This window comes from Geotrypetes seraphini, chromosome 2 (genome assembly GCF_902459505.1).
Source record: "Geotrypetes seraphini chromosome 2, aGeoSer1.1, whole genome shotgun sequence".
NCBI lineage: Eukaryota > Metazoa > Chordata > Amphibia > Gymnophiona > Dermophiidae > Geotrypetes > Geotrypetes seraphini.
The window spans coordinates 460658575-460681849 of NC_047085.1; the positions used below are offsets into that span (position 1 = coordinate 460658575).

At 43.5% G+C, this 23275-nt stretch overlaps 1 non-coding gene across 1 annotated transcript; it reads right to left on the reverse strand.

The window, feature by feature from the left end:
* Window positions 1-2838: 2838 nt before the first annotated feature.
* Window positions 2839-2975, reverse strand: LOC117356168. Its single transcript, XR_004538597.1, has one exon. It is a non-coding gene; the product is annotated as a U11 spliceosomal RNA (small nuclear RNA).
* Window positions 2976-23275: the final 20300 nt, after the last annotated feature.

Consider the following 23275-nt stretch of genomic DNA (forward strand, 5'->3'; position numbering starts at 1 on the left):
CAATTTCAGCTCTTAAAAAATTTACCCACTGCTCCCTGTTTTGTATTCTTTAGGATGCTCAGATTCAGAAGAAAAGTCAATATAGTTTAATGCTGCCTTGATTCTTTTGCAAAGCAATACTACACTTACTCCCCCCCCCCTTTATTTATTTTTACAAAACCACTTAAGCACAGGCCAGTGCGCTGAATGTGCTGCTCCCAACACTCATAGAATTCCTATGAGCAACAGGAGCAGTGCAGAATATTCAGCATGCTGGCCTGCACTAAAAAAACACTATCACGGTTTTGTAAAAGGGGGTGTTAAAACATTCTAGATTTATACACTGGATGTACCATCTGAAAAATTATACTCTTTGGATTTCAATCCTAATCTTCGGTGAGGTAAGGTAAATCTCACCCTTTGGGATGGTTCACTTTTGGCTAGGGTTACCATACATGCAGGAAAACACAGACATGTCTTCTTTAAAAAGGACTGTCTGAGTGTCCGGATGGTTTGTTTAGGTTTTTTAATGGGGAAGTTTATATGGGTTTAGCCATCTCTCTCACCTACCTCCTTCCCGGAAGCCGCCTCTCTGCAGGTCCCGCCTAAGTAGGGTTACCAGATGTCTGGATTTCCCCAGACGTCTTCCTTTTGAGGATATGTCCAGGGGTCCAGAAGGCTTTTCAAAACCCAGCACTTTGTGCAGGTTTTGAAAAGCTTCCCAACAAAATTGCTTCAGGAAGGAGTTATCCGTGCATTGCCGGATGCTGTCTGGGGAGGGGAGGGAACGGAACAGGGCATGACAGAGGTGGAAAAGGCAGTCCTTGGGGGGTATAGCCATGGGTCCCTATGCCTACGTTGTAACAGGAAGTCACTGCAGAGAGGCAGCTTCTGGGGGCAGGCTGACAGCAGCAGGCTTCCCTCATTGCTGCTGCTGACTGCCCGAAGATTAAAAATTTCAGCGGCTGGGGGAGAGATAGGGGAGTAAGTCAGGAGCTGGAGAGAGAGGTTGTGAGAGAAAGAAGCATCTGAGGTTGGAGTAGCAAAAGCTGAAGAATCAAAATTGGGAGGGGAAGAGAGAGGGATAGAGAAACAGCATGGAGGGAGGGCTGGAGTAGCAGTTTGGAAAGGAGGGAGGGCTAGAGAAAAGAGCATGTACTAGGGTAGTGCTGGATGGGAGAGGAGAGACAGAAACAGCATGAGAGGAGGTTGGAAGGAGAGAGAAAAGCACCTGTGGGGGAGGTGGGTGGAAGAAAGAGAAATGTACTAAAAGGGTACAGAAGATCATGAAGGGCATAGAAAGGGTAGACAGGGACAGATTTTTCAAATTATGGGGAACCACAAGTACAAGGGGGCACTCAGAGAAATTGAAAGGAGAAAGGTTTAGAACAAATGCCAGGAAGTTCTTTTTCACTCAGAGGGTGGTGGATACATGGAACGCGCTACCGGAGGATGTGATAAGCAGGAGCACGCTACAGGGCTTCAAAGAGGGTCTGGACAGGTACCTGGAGGACAAAGGGATTGAGGGGTACAGATAGGAGTAGAGGTAGGTAATAGGGATAGGATTAGAGGATTAGAGGCAGTTACAAAATTAGTCAGGGACATTGTTCAGGCAATTAGGCCTGATGGGCCGCCGCGAGAGCGGACCGCTGGGCAGGATGGACCTCTGGTCTGACTCAGCGGAGGCAACTTCTTATGTTCTTATGAGAAGGGGGACCAAGGAAATGGGTGAAAGGTGGGGGGCATTGGATTAAGAACATAAGCAATGCCTCCGCTGGGTCAGACCTGAGGTCCATCGTGCCCAGCAGTCCGCTCACGCGGCGGCCCAACAGGTCCAGGACCTGTGCAGTAATCCTCTATCTATACCCCTCTATCCCCTTTTCCAGCAGGAAATTGTCCAATCCTTTCTTGAACCCCAGTACCATACTTTGCCTTATTACGCCCTCTGGAAGCGCATTCCAGGTGTCCACCACACGTTGGGTAAAGAAGAACCTCCTACATCCGTTTTGAATCTGTCCCCTTTCAACTTTTCCGAATGCCCTCTTGTTCTTTTATTTTTCGAAAGTTTGAAGAATCTGTCCCTCTCCACTCTCTCTATGCTCTTCATGATTAGGTATTGGGTAGGGCTGTGGGTGGGGTCATGTGTCCTAACTTAATTGGTTTAATCAGCACACTGATTAAAAAACAATTAAAATCTTGTTTAAAAAAATGTAGGCACCAGAATCACATCTACAGAGGTATCTAGCAGTGCCTAAGATCAAAGTAGGTTTGGTTTGGGCTGGAAATGACCTTAGGCATAATTAAGCATGATTCTCCATCAAAGGTAGACGACACTGATAATGTAGGCTTTTAAAACCTGGCCTACATTACTGGCGCCTACTTTTAACGAGAGTCACGATTCTGCAAATGGTGCCGTATTACAGGGTTGGGGTTTTGTGTCTTTCTCTATTTCCTGTACTTGAAATCAGTAACGTGATTGACATGCGATTTGGCGCCATTTGCAGAATCTGGTCCATTGATCTTTTTCTTGGGTGCTGACTCCTATGGTGGATGCTAGCATCTGGTAACTATGATTTGGATTATTTTCCCTAATGTGCATCATTTTTAGTTTGTCTACATTAAATTTCATCTGCCACTTAAATGTCCAGTCTTCCAATTTCCTAAGATATTCCTGCAATTTTTCATAATCCACATGTGTTTTAAAAAGTTTTACTAAATATTTTGTGTCATTTGCAAATTTAATCACCTCACGTATCATTCCAATTTCAAGTTAATTAAAAAATATGTTAAACAGCACCGGACCCAGTACAAATCCCTGCAGCACTCCACCCTCTTCTTCTTTTTTTTTTTTTTTTTTGGGGGGGCGCCCGGACGCGAGATCACTGACACCCCCAGCTGCAAAAATTATGCTTCCGAAATCTCTTGATGTCGATTCCGCACAGAAAGATCCGAAAATCGAATCAACCCGCATGCTAAACACAGCAGAAGCCCTCTTCTAAAGATAAAAATGGCCATTTAATCCTACCTTCTGTTTTCTGTTCAATAACAAATTTTTAATCCACAACAGAACATTGTCTCCTATCCCATGACTTTTTTATTTTCTTGGTAGGAACTTTATTTATGTGTTCCATAATTTTATTTTTTATGTTTCAATCATGTTTATTGGAATTGAGAAGTCACAAAATTCAAAGATAAACAAGAGGTCTGACCACAACTTCTAGGAGCAAAACAAGGAGGAGTAAGTGTGGTACAGCTCTTACTCTCAAGACCACAATTTTCAAACTCTTGCCCAACCCATACCCAGCTTCCCAAACCCACCACCCCAAGGACCGGCTCTGCACATACCCCTGGAAATACATAGCAAAACAATGACCACAGACCAAAGTTAAATAAAGTTCAGAACTCTGCTTTGTGCTACATGTACTCAACACAACAATAAGGCAGAAATAGTCCAAAAAGGGTTCACAAAGGGGGCGCTCAGGAACCAAAACTGTGCACACCACGCAAGCCGCGTGAAGGCTGACAAGATAATATCAAGAGACAAGATAATATCAGTGTGAGCAAGCAGTAACAGGAGACTAGCTCCAATACTTCATAACTCAGGTAGAGGTAATATACCCCCACCCGCACACCATCACTGAGCACCCTGGGCGTGCAATAAATAAAGTGAATAACGTTCACAAATCAAAAGCAGGTAAATTAACTAAGTGAATAACAGGTGAAACCTGAGCGACCCCTGGATGAACCCTACCATCCAAAATCCCAGCACCAAATCAAAAAATCAAGAAAAGGTAACTTAACTGAAAAGTGAAGCAGGAACTCATCTCTGAGACTCAAAATGAAACGCGTCCGGAAAACAGGTTCAACCGAGCTGGTTTCGGGGAAGAACCCTTCTTCAGGAACCCGATGAAAAAGAGTGAGGGCGGCTGGAGGGGGGTTGTGCTACATGTAGCATTGAGTCCCATAAAAGTTCCCAAGTCTGTTGAAACCATTGTCTTTTAGAGGATAATATGGATTGAATACCATGCCGCTCCAGTGTCAAGAGCGATATCATGTGAGTACGCCATATTGTTGTTAGGTGTCATCGACTCATGCTTGAGTCCTAGCAACTCGATGAATTGTGGATCTAAAAAGAAATCAGTTTTGTGCTAGTCCTGAATCAGTTTTGTGCTAGTCTTCCAGCGTCATCCCCATGTTTTTTTTCAACAAGTCCAGCCAAATGATTGCAGGTTACCCTCTTCACCTGGTTCCTTTGATCTTCCCAAACATGATTACCTTCTCCAGTGATCTCTTCTGATGGTGTGACCAAAATAAGACAGTCGTAACTTCATAATTTGTGCTTCAAGTGACATAGCCAGTTTGATCTCTTCCAGAATAGATTTGTTAGTTCTTCTGGCGGTCCAAGGCATGCCTAAAATCCTTCTCCAGCACCAAAGCTCAATGAGTCAATCTTCTTTCTGTCTTGATTCCGTAGTGGCCAGCTTTCACATCAGTAACTGACCACTGAGAAAATTAGTGTGTGGACAGGTCTGATATTTGTTTGGAGTATTACCTCATTGCATTTAAATACTTTGTTGAGAGCCTTCATTGAAGAGCAACCAAGTGATATGCTGCAGAGTATTTCCTCCCTGCTAGTTGCTTCTTTGTTTACAAAACAGCCAAGGAGATTGAAATCTTTTACAACTTATATCGCCTTCAAGCTCAAAATATTCATCATTTTATGTGTTCATAATCTTTGTCTTGTTTACGTTCAGTTCTAATCCCATGTTATGACTTTCGGCTTTGACTTTTCTCAGTAGATACAGCATGTTTTCTTTGCTGCTGGTGATGAACATTGTATCATTTGCAAAGTGCAGGTTGTTTATATTTCAGCCACTTTGAAACTGACACTCTCTGCTTCCAAATTTGCTTTTCTGAAGATTGTTTCACTGTAGAGGTTGAACAGGTAAGGTGACATGATGCATCCTTGCCTGACACCACATTTTATTGGAAACCAGTTCTCATTGCAACTTCTTGATTTTCATTTAGCCTCTCTGTCAGCTGAGTTATGTGTTTGGGTATTCCCATTTGTACTAGAGTTCTCCATAGTTTATTGTGATCCACACAGTCAAAAAGCTTTGCTGTAGTCGATGAAGCAAAGATATAGGGTTTTTTGTTATTCTTTGCTCTTCTCCAATAACCATATAACATTGGCAATAATGTGTCTTGTTTCTCAGCCTTTTTTGAAACCAGCCTGATCTTCACAATGGAGCCTTCTTTGTATTATTTTCAGCAATATTTTGTTGACGTGTAGTTGTTACAGTCCTTGGCATCACCTTTCTTTGATATAGGTATAAACAGTGATATTCTCCAGTCGGTTGGCCATGTTTTTTCCTTCCAAATCTGTTGACACAGTTGAGTGAAGGCCATGATAGCACTTTCTGAGCCTTTTATTAATTCAATTGGATTACTGTCAATACCAGGTGACTTGTTTTTCAATAAAGTTTTCATTGCTGCTATGACTTCTTCTTTTTTTTTTTTGCCAACATTTTTTTTATTTCGATAATAGTGTTCTAGGTTCAAACAATTTTTATTGATACAAACAACAAAACACAATAGCAAAGCACCCCGAAAGGCGCTCAATACAAAACAAATATGCATCAGATAAATAGTATAACATACAAGGACAAAACAAGAGGAATAGCAACCAAACTTCCCCCCCCCCCCTCACACACCACTGAAAAGTGACTTCTTTTAAAATATCTGGTTCTTTTTTGGCCTCATTTTCCAGTTCAATTTCCTCAATTTTATCTTCATTGCCTCGTTTGTATAAATTTTCTGTATATTATTTCCATCTCTTTTCCATTGGCATCTTTAAGCATCCCCAGTTGAAGTTGGAATTTCTGCTGCAATCTCCTAATCTCCTTATACGCTAATCTGGTTTTTCCATTTGCATGTTCTGATTCAATTTTCTGACAAATATCCTTGAGATATCATTCTTTATCTTGCTGAACTTGACATTGAAACACTCGGTTCACTTGTGATACTTTTTCTCTATCACCAGATAGTTTTGCTTGTCTTTGTTCTTCTACTACTTTTCTGGTTTCTTCTGAGATCCAAGGTAATTTCTTGGCTTTCTTTTTCTTCTGGAGTTTGTTTGTTTTTTTAGCTCCATCACTAATCACAATTTTGATGTCATTCCATAACTCTTCGGGCTATCTTCTGTATCAAGCAAGGTAAATCTGTTGTTTAGTTTTATCCAATAGTCTGATGGAATGTTTTCAGTATCATATTTCAAATGGGAGGTCTCTAATGATCTTCTTCTTTAAGCTTTACATTGATCTTGCACATCAAAAACTTGTGGTCACTTCCACAATCATTTCCTCGTTTAGTCTTTGCAGTCAAAACTACAGATTTCCATCTCTATCATATGCAGATGTAGTCAATTTGATTTTGATACATGCCATTTGGAGAGGTTCATGTGTACTGGCGATATTTGTGGTGTTGGTAATGTGTGTTTATAATTGACAGTTGTTTTGTTTTGCAAAACTGTACTAAATTATAACCAGCTTCATTTCTTTCTCCTACTGTTGTGTGAAACATGTCGGGTCAGACTCCCCTGGTGTTGGCTGAGATAAGTACAATTTACTTTTAAATCGTACACTATGACACTTGGAAGGTTGAGTGTTAAGGGAATATTTATTTCTTAAATTATTGAGATAAAACCTAAAAAGAGAATTTCTATATACAAAAAATAAGAAAACTAGTAGTGAATAACCAAAAAGTGACAGCCAATGATGAAGCACCACAACATGCTTCCCGCTATATAGAAAACATTACATGCGGTGGAGTGGTGGGGCAGAGGTGTCCTTTTGGAATACAACATAAATCACTTTAATACATAGTGGTCCAGACAACTTTTGAATACTTATTGATAGCATTTCTTCGGCTGGACAGAATATCTACCTTACCTATATTGCCAATTCTAACGCGCTTTTTAATCACTGCATCTTCAGATGTACTTCCTACTTTTGCATTGAAGTCCCCCATAATGATCAGTAGATCTTGTTTCAGCATTTGATCTATTACATTTTGAGACCTGAGTCACAGACTCAGGAAAGACACAAACAATTGCTTAGTTTTCATATCCTTAAGTCATTTCTACATTTATTACTTGGCTTACCCTGCCTTAATAGAGACCAGTTACCCCTGGAGGTTCTTGCACCCATTTCCAAGGCTTCCCCAGCCTACAGCCAAGAAAGGGAAAATCTCTCCCAAGACACTTCCTTCCTCAGATACTTTTCTCTCTCATGGGGATCTCTCTCCAATGATTCTCCTCTATGGAAGATAAACACCTCCCTGCTGAAGCCCCACTCCCTGACTCAGCAGGGTTACCTTGTTAAGATAACTCAGCACTGAGCTGTAAAGCCCAATGCAGTCTGAGACATGTAGTCCGCTCAGTCTTGGGCTGGCAGCCCCTGCTGTATGGAGGTGGAATGGTAGCATTAACAGAAGATAACCCCTTACTCTTCCACATGGCACCATCCTGCCCCTGAAAAGCCCCCGTCATGCCCCCTTTTCAACAGATAATTATGGCCACATAATGATAACTACATCATAATCGAGGCCAGCAGCGTGCCAGATTTTAAGAATAAATGGGACGCCCAGTGGGATCACTACGTGGGTCAGGGCAAAACATTGGCTAATCTCAAGGGGAGGGTCTATAGAGTGGGCAGACTTGATGGGCCTTGGCCCTTTTCTGCCGTCATCTTTCTATATCCATAATTATCTATTTGGACTAGATTATTTAAATTAATAATCCATTCAAATGGTTCCACCACTGATTATATAAAGGCTTTTGATTACTGACCTCAGGTAATTTCAGTCCTGGAGTTGAGGGTGGGGAGATTGCTACTGTTAATTTTAGATTCAGTCAGAGACACTTTTTGCAGGCTATCCAACTACATCTTTATCAATAGATTTGCTTGCTGATATATGAAAGCCCTTTCATGAAAGTATGATTTAGAACTCCAGCAGCTTACACTATCTTATGTAACATGAAAAAGTGCAGGAAACACTGCAGGTATCCTAGTTTGTTTATAAATCTATGTGAAAGTTTGCTTTTATAATTCCTTCATTTAAAAACTGGAAACACTTGAAGAGTCTGCTTTGTGAGTAGAACAGCAACTGACAGCCAACACGGTATGACTCACCTTATATAAACACTGCATAGGGATGGCATATGAAGATAGCTGGAATAACTGCATTCACCTTGTGCAAGCATGGATTTGTGTGTGTGCTTTTTTTAACCCCCAAACATCAAGTGCATCACTCTACTTCAAAGGGATTTTTAATTAAATTTCCTTATGTTCCATGTAGTGCTTTCACAACCAAACAGCAAATTGCAGGAATGTAAGTTGTTTTTTGTTATTGCTGATATGAATATCTACAGTAGGAGGGAGTGTGGCACAGTGATTAAAGCTACAGCCTCAGCACCCTGAGGTTAAGGGTTCAAATCCACACTGTTCCTTATGACCCTGGGCAAGACACTTAATCCCCCCATTGCTCCAGGTACATTAGATTGTGAGTCTTCCGGGACAGATAGGGAAAAATTAATAAATTAATGTAAAAACTGTTCTGAGCTCACCCTGGGAGAACGGTATAGAAAATTAAGTAAATAAATAAATGTATCAAGGAAGAGTCAAAGGAACCCATGGACTAAATATTTTCTCCCATTTTGTATCCATGGGAAAAAATGACTATTGCATGTAAGGTAAGGATGTACATTTTTTTAAACTGTGCTTTTAATTTGTTTAGGTGCTGACATGGATAACCTGGACATACAGATGATTCAACTGGACATACTGGCTTCACTTGTGTATGCTGGATACTACAGACCTATATTTTCACTTGTGTATGCTGGACACTACAGATCTATATTTTCCCATAGCCAGGCCCAGCCTGTACCTTGCTGTCTGTAAACACCTGCAGCCTTTGCAATGCTAACGTTTTTGTCTCCATTCCCTGCTGGGAGGATATTTCTCCAAGGTTCTGCTGAACTGTTTTCAGTGCTGTATGACTTCATATGCCAGGCACCCTGGAAAGCCATAAAACTTTTATAATGAGCAAGGATCCCTGCAGGACGATGTGGGTGTAGCGAGATGAGAGAACCAAAACATTTGCTCCCTGTCTGAACCAAGTTATGGGAACCAAGCAGCTGGGTTGTTGAAAGGTCACCTTTGCCAACTTTCAGCATACAAGGACACCATCCCGAAGATGTACAGACTAATTAACATCTACATATCTCAGCGCTGGAGAAAGAAAGTTCACCAAGAGTTCTCTGTTTCTGCAAGGCCCCCCCCCCTACTGGGGAGGGGGGGTGGAGGTGAGAGAGGCGTGGACTGAGAGGAGGAGTTAGATTTACATTATTTTATGTACCAATAGGGAATTACATTACCAGAATTCGGGGATGTACTTTTTGGAACAAAGGAAGAATTTCTCTGTATAAAATACACGTGCATTCTAGGTAAAGCTAGAGAGATTCACTTACTTATGCTACGGGGATCTGCTAGCCCCCTGCTAAGCATATGGGTGCAAGTTCTTCTCTCCACTGCATATTCTGAACTGACAATATATTTTTCTAATATGTCTCTGCTGCTGTAATACTGTAAGTTTTTATACTAACAATAAACGAATATTGTCTGTTTTGGAAGATACAATGCCGTCTTGTAGTTATTCCAATGAGGTAAACAAAGCAGCCTTTACTTCAGTGCCTAAAAAAATTGAGGCAAAATCAATTTAGTTTCAATGTGTTTATTGATGACAAGATATAATTAAACCCATGGAACGTAATTACATGTAATGATGTAATGATTAAAGCATCAAAGCTGATACAAAAACATTAACAAAGTACCATCATCAATTATTTCTCAATTTCCCCCTATCCTATTTCCTCCCCTGCCACAAATTCTCCATCTAACCTTCATCTAGACCAGTGTCTCTCAAACTTTATTGAGCCGGGGCACACTATAGAAAGTGGGCACGGTTCTAGGCACCCAGAAATGCCAGTAGGGCGTGCCAGCAGGAAAGTCTAATAAATATCAACTGAGTACCCCCAGCCATAGACCTCCCAAACTCCACCCTAGACCCACCCAAGCTCTTCCCCCAGATCCCACCCCTTTACTAATTGTAATGCAATTTTTTCCATTCATTTTTCATATACACACAATATACACAGCAGATATAAATTCTCAAAACTGACACATTCCAATCACTAAATTAAAAATAAAATCATTTTCCCTACTTTTGTTGTCTGGTGACTTTTTTTTGCTGTGCTTTTAACTATGTTTCCAGGGCCTTTTTATCCATTGACTGTTTTTCTCTCCGTCTTCACTTTCTGCCTTGCATCCATCTTTGGCATTAACTTAACATTCAATATTTCCATTTTTCTGCTTTCTTCTTAAAATCTACTTTTCCATGTCTTACCTTCCCTTCCTATCTCTCTCCTTCCCTCCATTTTTCTATGGTCCGACATCTCTCTCCTTTCCTCCTCCCCTCCCCCCAAGTGGTCCGACATCTCTCTCCTTCCTTTCCCCCTTCCCAGTCTGGCATCTCTCTCCTCTCCTTCCCATAATCTGGCATCTCTCTCTACTACTACTACTACTATTATTATTACTATTATTTCTATAGTGCTACCAGACTTCCCTCCATCCCTTCCCTGGTCTGATATCTCTCCCTTCCTTTAGTCATCTCTCCTCCCCAAGTGTAACATTTCTCTTTCCCGTCCTCCTTTCTGCCCCCTGAAGTCCATCTCCCTTCTCTTCCTCCTTTCTTGCTCCCCTCCCAGTCCAACATTTCTCCCTCCTTTCTACCAGTCCAACATTTTTTTCTCTCTTCCTCCTGCATGCTTCTCCTCTGGTCCTCCTTCCCTCCCCCAACTAACATCTATCTCTCTCTCTATCTCTCTCTCTCTCTCTCCATGAGTCCAACTTTTCACTCTCTGCCCTCTCCCCCCTTCCCCAGATTGTAACATTTCTCCTTCCCTCCTTTCTGTCCTCCCTGTCCATATCGCCCTCTCCATGAGTCCAACACTTTCTGCCTCTTACACGCTTTCTGTCTCTGTCCTTGCCTCTTTCCTCAAGTGGCATCCCTCCTTCCCATCCCCAACCCAACATGCTCTCTCCCCATGTACCATCTCACCCTTCCCTCCAGTGTGTGGCACCTATCCTTTCCCTCCCTTTCTGCCAGGTCCAGCAGCACCTCTTCTCCCTTCCTTTTACCTCCCCACTGTCCAGCAGTACCCCTTCTCCCTTTCCTTGTACCCCCTCCAGCAGTACTACTTCTCCCTTCCCTGCTCCCCATGTCCAGCAGTACCACTTCTCCCTTCCCTGCTCCCCATGTTCAGCAGTACCCCTTCTCCCATCCCTGTCCAGCAATACCTCTCCTCTCTCTAGCAGCAGCTCACTGTGTGCTTTTAACTTCGCCACACAGCTGCCACTAGCAGTAGTTTAACCATGATTCATCAGGCAGCCTCGGGGCCTTTGCTAGACCGGCCCGCCTCGATGATGCGATGTGGGCTAGCCTAGCAAAGGCCCCAAGGCTGCCTGATGAAACCGCGGCTAAACTACTGCTAGCGGCAGCTGTGTGGTGAAGTAAAGAGTACACAGAGCTGCTGCTGGTCCAGGGGTGCAGAAAGAAGACGAGGAAGGCAGGAGTCCCAGCAGATACGCAATCATAAAAGTCAGTCCCTGCATATGCGACAGTAGGAACAAGTCAGTTGACACAGCCTCTCTTCCTGCCCAGTGTGCTGCGGCACACCTAAAATCTCAGAAGGCACATTAGTGTGCCGAGGCGCACAGTTTACGATACACTGATCTAGACGGTATACTCAGAGTTGAGATCTGGACTCATTTATTTGGATTTATTATCTTTATGAAGATATTCACTCAAGGTGGTATACAACAAGTACAATTCAACATAAAACTTAAAATTTTGTTAACAGCATTTTATAACCTCTGCTCCAACAATAAAATTTATTATACACTTACCCCCCACCCCTGAACATCATACAATAAAGTCAATGAGGGAAACATCACTTGCATCCAAAACTCTCTCCTGCTTTCATCACAGGGTAGAAGAAAAATCAATTTAATGTACAATAACTTATGAATTAAATACATAGGTTAGACATTTGTATTAACAAGAGCCTGATATTCAGCTCACAGAGGTTAGCAACTTGTAAATTGCTCAAAGCCTTGGGCTGACATAACCCAGAATATTCATTGCTGGGGTCAGAGTTGCATAAGAACATAAGAATTGCCGCTGCTGGGTCAGACCAGTGGTCCATCATGCCCAGCAGTCCGCTCAAGTGGCGGCCCTCTGGTCAAAGACCAGTGCCCTAACTGAAACTAGCTCTACCAGCGTACACTCTTGGTCACTAGGAACTTGTCTAACTTTGTCTTGAATCACTGGTAATATATTATTTTTATAAGTAATACATTATTTTTCCTAGACTAGTAACTGTAATATATTCCTGTTTCCTAATGAAACTAGTGACTGTTTTATATTAGTTTTGGAAAGTATGTTACTCAACAGTGGTTACTCGTTACGTTTAAAAGTAATATATATAGCACCAGCTGATATTCAGACCAGTGTCCGGTTATCTTGGCAGATTAAATTAGGACAGTTGTTTTTGTTTTTTTGCTGTCCCAACTTTATCTGCATACTTAGCCGGTTAGCAAACTGAATATCCTTGCTAACTGGCTAAGTTGCAGTTCTGGCCAAACTCTGCTTCCGGACCATCCCTAACCTAGCCAGGTAGGGAATGGTCCGTTAGAGCCAGTATTCAGCAGCACTACTCAGTTAAGTCCCATGGAATATTGATGGCCTGTCATCTTAGAGGGGGTTAACTGGGCAGGAGCTAAAATGAATTGAAAATCAAACAAAAATATTTTAGCATGCATATCCCTAATTAGGGAACTTGACTGGCATAATAATTTGTACATGTGTTGCCAGTAAGACATAAAGAGGTGCATTTTCAAAGCCTTAGTCAGGAACTACATAAGTATTAGTGGATTTTTAGTCAGCTGAGGGTACTTTTCAAAATAATTTCTGCAAACAAAACACTTTTACCCACAACAATGAGCTGATATAAAATGGGCTGCATGCTATCTGGGTAAAAGTACTCATGTATAGATACTTGAATGTGCATACTTTTACTTGTATCAAGGACATGCATTTTTGGGGATGGAGGTTTTATCTACATACATAGTCTTGAAAATTCATTCATTCACTTATATGAGTAGATTTCTAGTCCACCTATGACAACTACTATTATAACTTAAAACCACAATTTAAGCACATGCACATAAACTAAGAAAATGTATATATGCATGCTAATAAAAAGGTATAAATAAATGGAAGCGCATACTGCTTCAGCAGCAGTTTTCAAAGTGGAAGTATGTGTATTCTTTCATGTTGAAAATTCAGGGAGTCCACAGAGAAAAGTATGGATGCAATTTTCACCCATGTGTGTAGTTATAAAATTATCCCCTGTCCTCTTAATTTTACCCTTAGCATGCAAAGTTCTGTGTGTACATTATAGATTAGTGCCAGTTATGCATGTAACTTAACAAAATTAGCTCCTAATTAGCATTAACTACCAATTATTGGCTAAAATTGATGTTAATTGGCACTAGTTAGCAGTTACATGTGTAACTGCTCTTAGGCCCAGATTCACTAAAGATAGCGACTTAGGACTAGATTCACTAACCCATTTTTCCTGGGCGATCCGTGGCCAATCCTATCAGGCCCAATGAATTCACAACTGGGAAACATTCAAATGAGGGCGCTCGGAGGAATGCCCTCATCTGGCCGACACGGATCACTAGTATGCGATCCCGCGCATGCGTAAAGACCCCTCTGAGTCGCGAGTTTTTTAAATTGTAACTTTTTTTTAAACTTTTGTAGCCCAGTGAGCCCATGGTTTTAACCGGCTTTAAACCCACGGGTTAAAACCGCGGGCTCGCAGTGCGGGAAAGGGCAGGAGAGATTCGGGGCAGCAGGCAGGAGAAATCCGGGGATGAGCAGGGCGGCGATTCAGAGCAGAGCAGGCAGGAGAGATCGGGGAAGAGCATCGGGGCAGCAGAGAGAAGGCCTTCAATGGAGCTGGAGAGTTGGAAAGACGTTTCGACTGGTCCCCAGCAGTCGCTTCTTCGGTTGATTGGCCAGCCCGAAATTTCTTTGGTGAATCGCGTCCCTGTCTACTTTGCATGCGTTTACCCTCATGTGCATGCATGGATTGGAAGCGGATCATCGGAGAAATTAGTGAATTGAGCCAGAAGGAAAACTGGTCACAAAGGAGTCGCAAACTGATCGGTACACGATCGGTTTGCTTTGTGAATCTAGCCCATTGTCGCTGTTGGCCAATTCTCTGGCTGATTTTTAAACAGCAATTGATTCACTATCAAGTTTGCATGCAAATGATTTGCATGGAGATGCAAATTATTTGCTTTTAAACTTCCCAACTCAGCGGTTAAGTCGGTACAGAGCCTTGACAGTAGTGACAGAAGAAGCAGCCTCCTGTCACTGCTGTCAGGGCTTCTGTCAGGAGGCTTTTTAAAAAAAAAATTTAATTTTAATGGCACAGATATTTTGCATGTATTACACACGCAAAATATCTGCCCATTAAAAAAAAATGGAAAAAAAAGCCTTCCAAAAGCACCCCTCAACCCCCAAAAATGGCAGGAGGGATGCCCACTCCCTTCCCCCACAGACCCCCCCCCTGTCCGTCCGCCGGCCAAACTTATGGCAGGAAGGATGCCAACTCCCTCTTACCGTCGGGCCCCCTGTAATAGGGTTGGGTCCTACCTCCTCTCCCCGTACCTTTAAGGTGGAAGCAGGAGGAACCTGAGCCAATCAGGGACTTCCTTATGGAGGAGCCTAAGTAAATCCCTGATAGGCCATTGTTTTGGCCAATCAGGGACTTCCTTAGGCTCCTTCATAAGGAAGTCCTTGATTGGCTCAGGCGCCTCAGGCGCCTGAGGCACCTGATCCAATTGGGCCTTATGATGCATTGAGGCGGGGCCTAAGGCCTGCATTGCGCTGGAGGAGGCCAGAGGAGCAGGAGGGAATGAGCACCCTCCTGCTCCCAATTTAAAGGTACAGGGGGAAGGGGCATCCTGTGGCAGTGGGCATCCCTCCTGCCATTTTTTTTGGAGGGGGGAGGAGTGAGCCCGATGGCAGGAGGGAGTGGGCATCCCTTTTGCCATATTTTTCAGCGCAGAGGGGGTGTTCGTCGGGCAGGCAGAGTGTCCAGTGGGCGGGGGAGGAGGGGGTTGATGGCAGGAGGGACTGGGCATCCTTCCTGCCATATTTTCAGCGTGTGGGAGTGTCAGTTGGCAGGAGGGAGTGGGCATTCCTCCTGCCATTTGTAGGTTGCCGCATGCTGGAGGGGGCGGTTTTTGACAGGTCTGCCTGGTTTTAATTCTTTTTTTTTTTTTAATGGGGCAGATATTTTGTATGTGTAATACATGCAAAATATCTGTGCCATGGGGAAAAAAAAATACAGGCGAACCTGTCAAAAAAACGGCAGACCTGTCGGTAACACAATTACCTATAGAGATAAAAGGTCTAAGGATATTTTTTAAAAGTCAATCGTTTTTGTTGGTAATTCCAAAAATAAACAGAAAACAAACGCAGCAGAACATCAGCAAGTCACAGGCAGCATCAGCAATAGTAAGGAAAACAATAAGTAAGTAAGTAACAATAAGTAAGGATGGAAGGCAGGGCTAGGCATATGTACACCATGTTAGAATGAGAGCACACCTGAGAGAAGGCCCAGGATAAAGAAACATCAGTATAAAATAATGTACAGGTGATCAGTTATTACAGTATGAGTTTAAAGAAGACCAAATACGATGAAAAGCAGATTGGGAGCCCCTTCGTTCGGCCATGCGAAGCTCATACTGATAGGCATTAAGAACCAGATGCCACCAGCGAGAAGTAGATACAGATGATTGTTGTTTCCAGGAGAGCAGCACGGTTTTAATGGCCAGTCCAAGAAGAATGTCAAAGAGAGCTGACTGTGGATGAGAAAAAGGAGGTTCCAGTGTGGCAGAACGTAGTATCCATATTCCATAGTGGGAGAAACAGGTAGAATGTGGTTCACAATATCCACCTCCGACCAAAAACCAGAGATGAAGGAACAGTCAAAAAGCAGGTGTTGAAAGGTGCCAGTAAGCGCCAAACATCTCCAACAGCTATTAGAAGAAGTCGGTGAAACTCGCTGCTGTTTTACAGGAGTCCACAAGGATTTATGAAGAACAAAGAACAGAGATTGTCGAATGGAGGCCGAATGCAATGGTCAATTACTGTAGCGCCACACCTGGGCCCATTGACGCTCAGTGATATTGCAGTTAAGGTCCCGTAGACACAGTCGTTGGATGGGAAGGTCCAAGGATATTTAATGAGACATCTTTATCTAATAATATTCAGCAAAATTACCGTATTTTCGCGGATATAACGCGCGCGTTATACGCGATTTTACCTACCGCGCATATCCCTCGCGCGTTATATGCCTGAGCGCGGTATAGAAAAGTTTTTAAACATAGTTCCCACCCCGCCCGACGCCCGATTCACCCCCCCAGCAGGACCGCTCGCACCCCCACCCCGAACGACCGCTCGCACGCGCTCCCACCCGCACCCGCATCCACGATCGGAGCAAGAGGGAGCCCAAGCCCTCTTGCCCGGCCGACTCCCCGACGTCCGATACATCCCCCCCCCCCGGCAGGACCACTCGCACCCTCACCCCGAAGGACCGCCGACTCCCCAACAATATCGGGCCAGGAGGGAGCCCAAACCCTCCTGGCCACGGCGACCCCCTAACCCCACCCCGCACTACATTACGGGCAGGAGGGATCCCAGGCCCTCCTGCCCTCGACGCAAACCCCCCTCCCCCCCCAACGACCGCCCCCCCCAAGAACCTCCGCCCGTCCCCCAGCCGACCCGCGACCCCCCTGGCCGACCCCCACGACCCCCCACCCCCCTTCCCCGTACCTTTGGAAGTTGGCCGGACAGACGGGAGCCAAACCCGCCTGTCCGGCAGGCAGCCAACGAAGGAATGAGGCCGGATTGGCCCATCCGTCCTAAAGCTCCGCCTACTGGTGGGGCCTAAGGCGCGTGGGCCAATCAGAATAGGCCCTGGAGCCTTAGGTCCCACCTGGGGGCGCGGCCTGAGGCACATGGGCCAAACCCGACCATGTGTCTCAGGCCGCGCCCCCAGGTGGGACCTAAGGCTCCAGGGCCTATTCTGATTGGCCCACGCGCCTTAGGCCCCACCAGTAGGCGGAACTTTAGGACGGATGGGCCAATCCGGCCTCATTCCTTCGTTGGCTGCCTGCCGGACAGGCGGGTTTGGCTCCCGTCTGTCCGGCCAACTTCCAAAGGTACGGGGGAGGGGGGTGGGGGGGTCGTGGGGGTCGGCCAGGGGGGTCGCGGGTCGGCTGGGGGACGGGCGGAGGTTCTTGGGGGGGGCGGTCGTTGGGGGGGGAGGGGGGTTTGCGTCGAGGGCAGGAGGGCCTGGGATCCCTCCTGCCCGTAATGTAGTGCGGGGTGGGGTTAGGGGGTCGCCGTGGCCAGGAGGGTTTGGGCTCCCTTCTGGCCCAACTACACAAAGTACGGGGAAGGCGGGTGGGGGTGTCGTGGGGGTCGGCCAGGGGGGTCGCGGGTCGGCTGGGGGACGGGCGGCGGTTCTTGGGGGGGGGCGGTCGTTGGGGGGGAGGGGGTTTGCGTCGAGGGCAGGAGGGCCTGGGATCCCTCCTGCCCGTAATGTAGTGCGGGGTGGGGTTAGGGGGTCGCCGTGGCCAGGAGGGTTTGGGCTCCCTCCTGGCCCGATATTGTTGGGGAGTCGGCGGTCCTTCGGGGTGAGGGTGCGAGTGGTCCTGCCGGGGGGGGGGATGTATCGGACGTCGGGGGGGGGGGCATCAGGCTTTCAGGATGGGGACAGACCTTCAAGGGGGGACAGGACTTCAAGGGGGGACAGTGCACAGAAAGTCAGGGGGGGTGAACGGAGAGTCAGGACAGCGCACGGAAAGTCAGGGCAGTGCACGGAAGTCAGGGGGGGTGAACGGAGAGTCGGGACAGCGCACGGAAAGTCAGGGCGGGCGAAAGGAGCGTCGGGCATCATGCGCGTTATATGCCTGAGCGCGGTATAGAAAAGTTTTGGTACATATCATCGTGATTTCTGCGCGCTATACCCCTGTGCGCGTTTTACACAGGTGCGCGTTATATCCGCGAAAATACTGCCATCAAATTCTGCAATTTATGACTCCCTTTACTAAGCAAAACTTTTGAAACACTAGAAACAAACATATATGTTAGTTGATTCCCAAGTTACTAATAAACTAGGAGGGTGATATATCATATAATGTAGGACCTAAGCACTGAAAAATTCCTACATTATTTATGATATATCACCCTCCTAATTTATTAGTAACTTGGGAATCAACTAACATATATGTTTGTTTCTAGTGTTTCAAAAGTTTTGCTTAGTAAAGGGACTAGAACAAAAGAAAAAAAACTGCAGATATGATGTACACAGTGTAAAACTAATCTTTATTACAAAAGATTCAATATAGCATTCAAAAAAATAAAATAAAATGAAAACAAATATAAAAAAGGTCCTCAGGTGCGAGCCCACAGGACCCGACACGGTCCGTGTTTCAGAAAACACTCCTTCCTCAGGGGTCCTGTAAAGTGCGTGAATCATCTGATCCGGCAGATGCACGAAGTGCTTGCGGATCAGATCATTTTTATATTTGTTTTTATTTTATTTTTTTGAATGCTACATTGAATCTTTTGTAATAAAGATTAGTTTTACACCGTGTACATCATATCTGCATTTTTTTTCTTTTTTTCTAGTCCCTTTACTAAGCAAAACTTTTGAAACACTAGAAACAAACATATAGTTTTTCACCTTGTACATCACATCTGCAGTTTTTTTCTTTTGTTCTGGTCTTTTGACTTTTAGCTGTAGTTAGTCTGGATATCACCTTTTTGTTTTTGCTTGGAGACAGTCCACAACACCTCAACCAGACATAGGAAAACTCACACCCCATTCTCATAATCCCCAATTAATGAGATCAATTGGAAAAAAACTATATGATGGCCTACTAGCCACTCAAGCAGCCAAACTAGACAACCAAATCGCCAATCTACTGATGGCATCCCTAGACAACAAAACTTTTAGAAAAGAAATAAAGATCATACTCTTCAAGAAATCCCTGAAAAAGAAATAACACCGCAAGTATCAAACACCGCCTCTCACTAAAGCCAACTACCCTAAACAAATAGCCATACTCATTTCTTACTCTCTTTGAAAATGACCAAATTTCTTTTTGCTAAGATCTTTTTGTAATACTTCCTTGATAATTCGCCTTGAACTGCAAGGTAATGGCGGAATAGAAATCCCTAATGTAATGTAATGTAAAGGGAGTCATAAATTGTAGAATTAGATGGCATTTAAATATGCTGAATATTATTAGATAAAGATGTCTCATTAAATATCCTTAGACCTTTTATCTCTATATTTAACTAATTTGTGGGTTGGATATTAATTAAAAATATCCTTTTTTTTTTAATGTTTGGTAGCACAATTGCCGACAGGTCTACAGCAGTCGGGTTTTAGGATCGTAAAACCTGATGCAAAATAGCCAAGTAAAATGTTAGTGAATCAAGCACTTGGCTATTTTGCATGGGTTGGATCTGATCAGAAAATACGCGGTGGGCCATTTAGTGAATCGGGAGGGTAGCAGCAATTGTCGCTAAACCTGTGAAGACAGGTTTAGTGATGATCACTGACTTCAGTGAGTCTGCAAATTGCATGGGCAAAATCCACAGCATGCAACTTAAAGGGGGCATGGACCTGGGAGGGGCATGGATGGTTCAGGGGTGTGCATAGCACTTATGCATATGGGTTCTAGAATACTAGCATTTACACACCTACCTACATTTAGGCACAAGCACTTACACCCAGTGGCGTAACAAGGGTGAGAGGTGCCTGGGGGGTGCCCCTCCCCTGCGCTCCCCCTCAGCATACCCTTTTAACTTTGGTCTGAGCAGCCTATAAAACAGGCACCTGAATGGCCATCACTGTCTGAGACCCACCCATAGCTACACCACTGCTGGCATCTGTGAATCTATAAACCTCTCCCTCTAGTGAACACTTCCCTGCACAGTCAGAAAACCCTTCAGAATAGGGTTACCAGATTTCCGCTAAAAAAAAAAAAAAAAGAGGATTCTTTCCATCTTTTATGTATGTTTTTACATTTTCATTACATGGGTACCTCACTTGTACAAAATATTTATTTTTGTATACATTAGTGTTCATTTTCAAAGTATATAGATGCCTCAGATACCTCAATATATGTCCACCTGTAAAAATGTCCAAATCCCAACTTTGGAAAGTCAGAATTTGGACCTTTCACAATGTTTTTTATTATTATTATTATTTATTTATTTATTTATTTATAGGTTTTCAAATTACATGTTCAAGATGAACTTGTACAGAAAGCAAATTCAAGACATGAAAAATAAAGTACTATGCTACTATAATTACAAAGAAATTTATAGCTTAAATCCAGCTCAAGTCCTCAAGATCCAAGATGTAAATAATAGCAAGAATAAAGAAAACTATCTAAAGAAAACTATGGTAGGTTAGCGGAGATACGGGCATCTATCTATCATTAAGCACCCTCCATTCACGATAGCAACAAAAATGTTGTCAGTTGGAAGGACTCAAAGAAAACAAATTTTTGTGATTTATAGTGTATTATATATTTGCATGGGTGACGAAGAAAAAATGTAGCCCCTAAAGCCAAGACACCAGGTTTCATTAACAGAAATTCTTTCCTACGCCTTTGTGTCTCATGTACTAAGTCTGGGAACATTTGCACTTTAAGACCCAAAAATTCTCTTTGATTGTTCTTGAAATACATTCTCAACAACCAAGTTTTATCTAGTGTAAGAGCAACTATCAGAATCAAAGTAGCAGGAGTAGCTACTTCCTTATAAGAAACCTCTAATAAAGTTCATTGGGTCCTGATTCGCTTCTTGCTGATTATTTTGAACCTTACTTGGAAGGTAGCAAACTTGTATGAATGGAGGTAATGAAGCCTCAGGGACCTCCAATATTTCCACCAAGTAACGTTTCAACATTTCCATAGGAGTTATTGTGGTAATCCTAGGGAAATTAACCAATCTAAGATTATTATTTCTGGAAGCATTTTTAAGTGATTCGAGTTTTCTTCTTAAGTTTGCATTATCTTTCATTAGCATCTCTTGTGTTTGTTTTGAAGACTTTATTTCTTGTTGCAAGTTTTCTAATGCAATTTTAGAGTCACCAGTCATTTGCTTTAAGTTAGTAATATCTTTATCATGCTCTTTTAATCTCCCTTCTATCTGTTGAAATTGAGGGTTAATGTTCTTAGCTAAGTTAGCCACCAGATCCCACAAGGCGTCTAATGTTATTTCGCAGGACTTTTGAAGTTGAGGAAATTGCAAATGTAAAGAACTTTGCTCACCCATTGGCAAGTCTTCTTGTCACGGTTCTAGCTGGGCAGATCTAATCCCTGATGTTGTCAAGTCCTCCATATCCATGTTCAGGCTCCCTTGTAAAAACTGAGAGCCTGAATCTCCATTCTCCGTTATGATCTCTCTAGCCTCCGTGGGAGGTTGAATTCTGACTCCCGGAATCTCCTCCACATGTAGGGAGCTGGTAATTTGAGGACTCAGAGTTGTTTCTAGCCCCTGGGAGATCCGCTGTGCCTTGCTTCTCTTTGGGCCACATTCTATAAACGGTGTCCCCAGCCAATCAGGATGCACGTTTTCTAAAAAAAACAACAACAAAAAAACAACCCAAGGCAGGCCACCTACACTATAGGCATCTGACAGTTGAGGGAGACACGTAGGGATACTTAAGCTCACCCAAGGCTTAGGGGAGCTTAAGCAGCCCTAGGCGTCTCCCTAGGGCCGCGATAGGCACCTGAAATGTAGGCCACTGAAATGCTAAACTGATCGCGGCAAGGAAATCTCCCTGCTGTGATTAGCTGAGCAGCTGTGGCAGGGAACTTCCAAGCCCCCCCCCAAGTTGGCCGGCAGGAGGGATGCCCATTCCCTCCTGTTGCAAACCACGAAACAAACCTTCTCTTCCTTCTGACCCAATATAGCCTGTCTCACATATGGCTCAACCACAAGCTCCAGTCTTTCCTACCTGTACCTCATGCCACATCACCTGCTCCATCAGTTAGGCTACAGATTTCAGTCAATAGTCCTTCCTGGCATGATGTCTCTCCTATGTCATCTCATCATCATGTCTCTGACAATCTAAAGAACCTATTCCTTCTACTACCAAAGTCCAATTTGTCTAAACAGAAGAATTATTCTAAATTCATATAAAAAAATATTAAAGGAATTGTCAATGGAAGCAGAATCTACTTATATGGATAAAATTGATTTTGAGGTTATCATTAAAGCTATTGACATTTCCAAAGGGCCATCAGTGATTCCACTTCATTCCATTTTACAAGGCCTTCAGTCTAAAATCTGGCAAAATTCATTTTCTATACAACCCATTTCCAAATGCCTAGATAACAAATACAAGGTGCAACCAGCTTTTGATTTGAAAAATCTCAACTTCCACATACCTTCATAACTTCAGTTGTATTAGAAGTAGTATTGAACAAAAATAAACACTCCAAATCATTCTCTCACTATCCTCCACGCAAAGATCACAAAGCTTTAGATACCGTGGGCCATACATTTTTTTCTAGAACTATGTTAGCCTCGAGAATTGTGGCTCATCAGTTACAGATCTTGTATTTCCAAAACTCCCAACTCTATCAACTCTGTGAAAGCTAAGAAATTTGATCACGTCACTCCCCTTCTTAAGAAAGCGCACTGGCTACCAGTCGCGCATCGAAAAAATTAAGTCTGCTTACCTTTAAGTCTCTGTTATATAAAACTCTGGCTTTCATTTACAAATCATTGATTCCCTATACCCCAACTAGATTACTGAAGTCTAATGATCAACATTTATTAGTTATTCCCTCACTTAAAATTATTAATACACGGCGGCATTCTAAGTATAGATGGCCTGAGAATTTCTCAGCTGCGAGCCTTCCACAGCAGCGTCAATCATGTAACTGTCCCAGAAAGTGAGTCATTCACTCCATCAAGCCGGTTTCATATTTTGCTTGCTTGGGACTAGAGAATGACACGGGGACAAATTTTTCCCCATCCCCACAGGAACTCAATTTTCCCG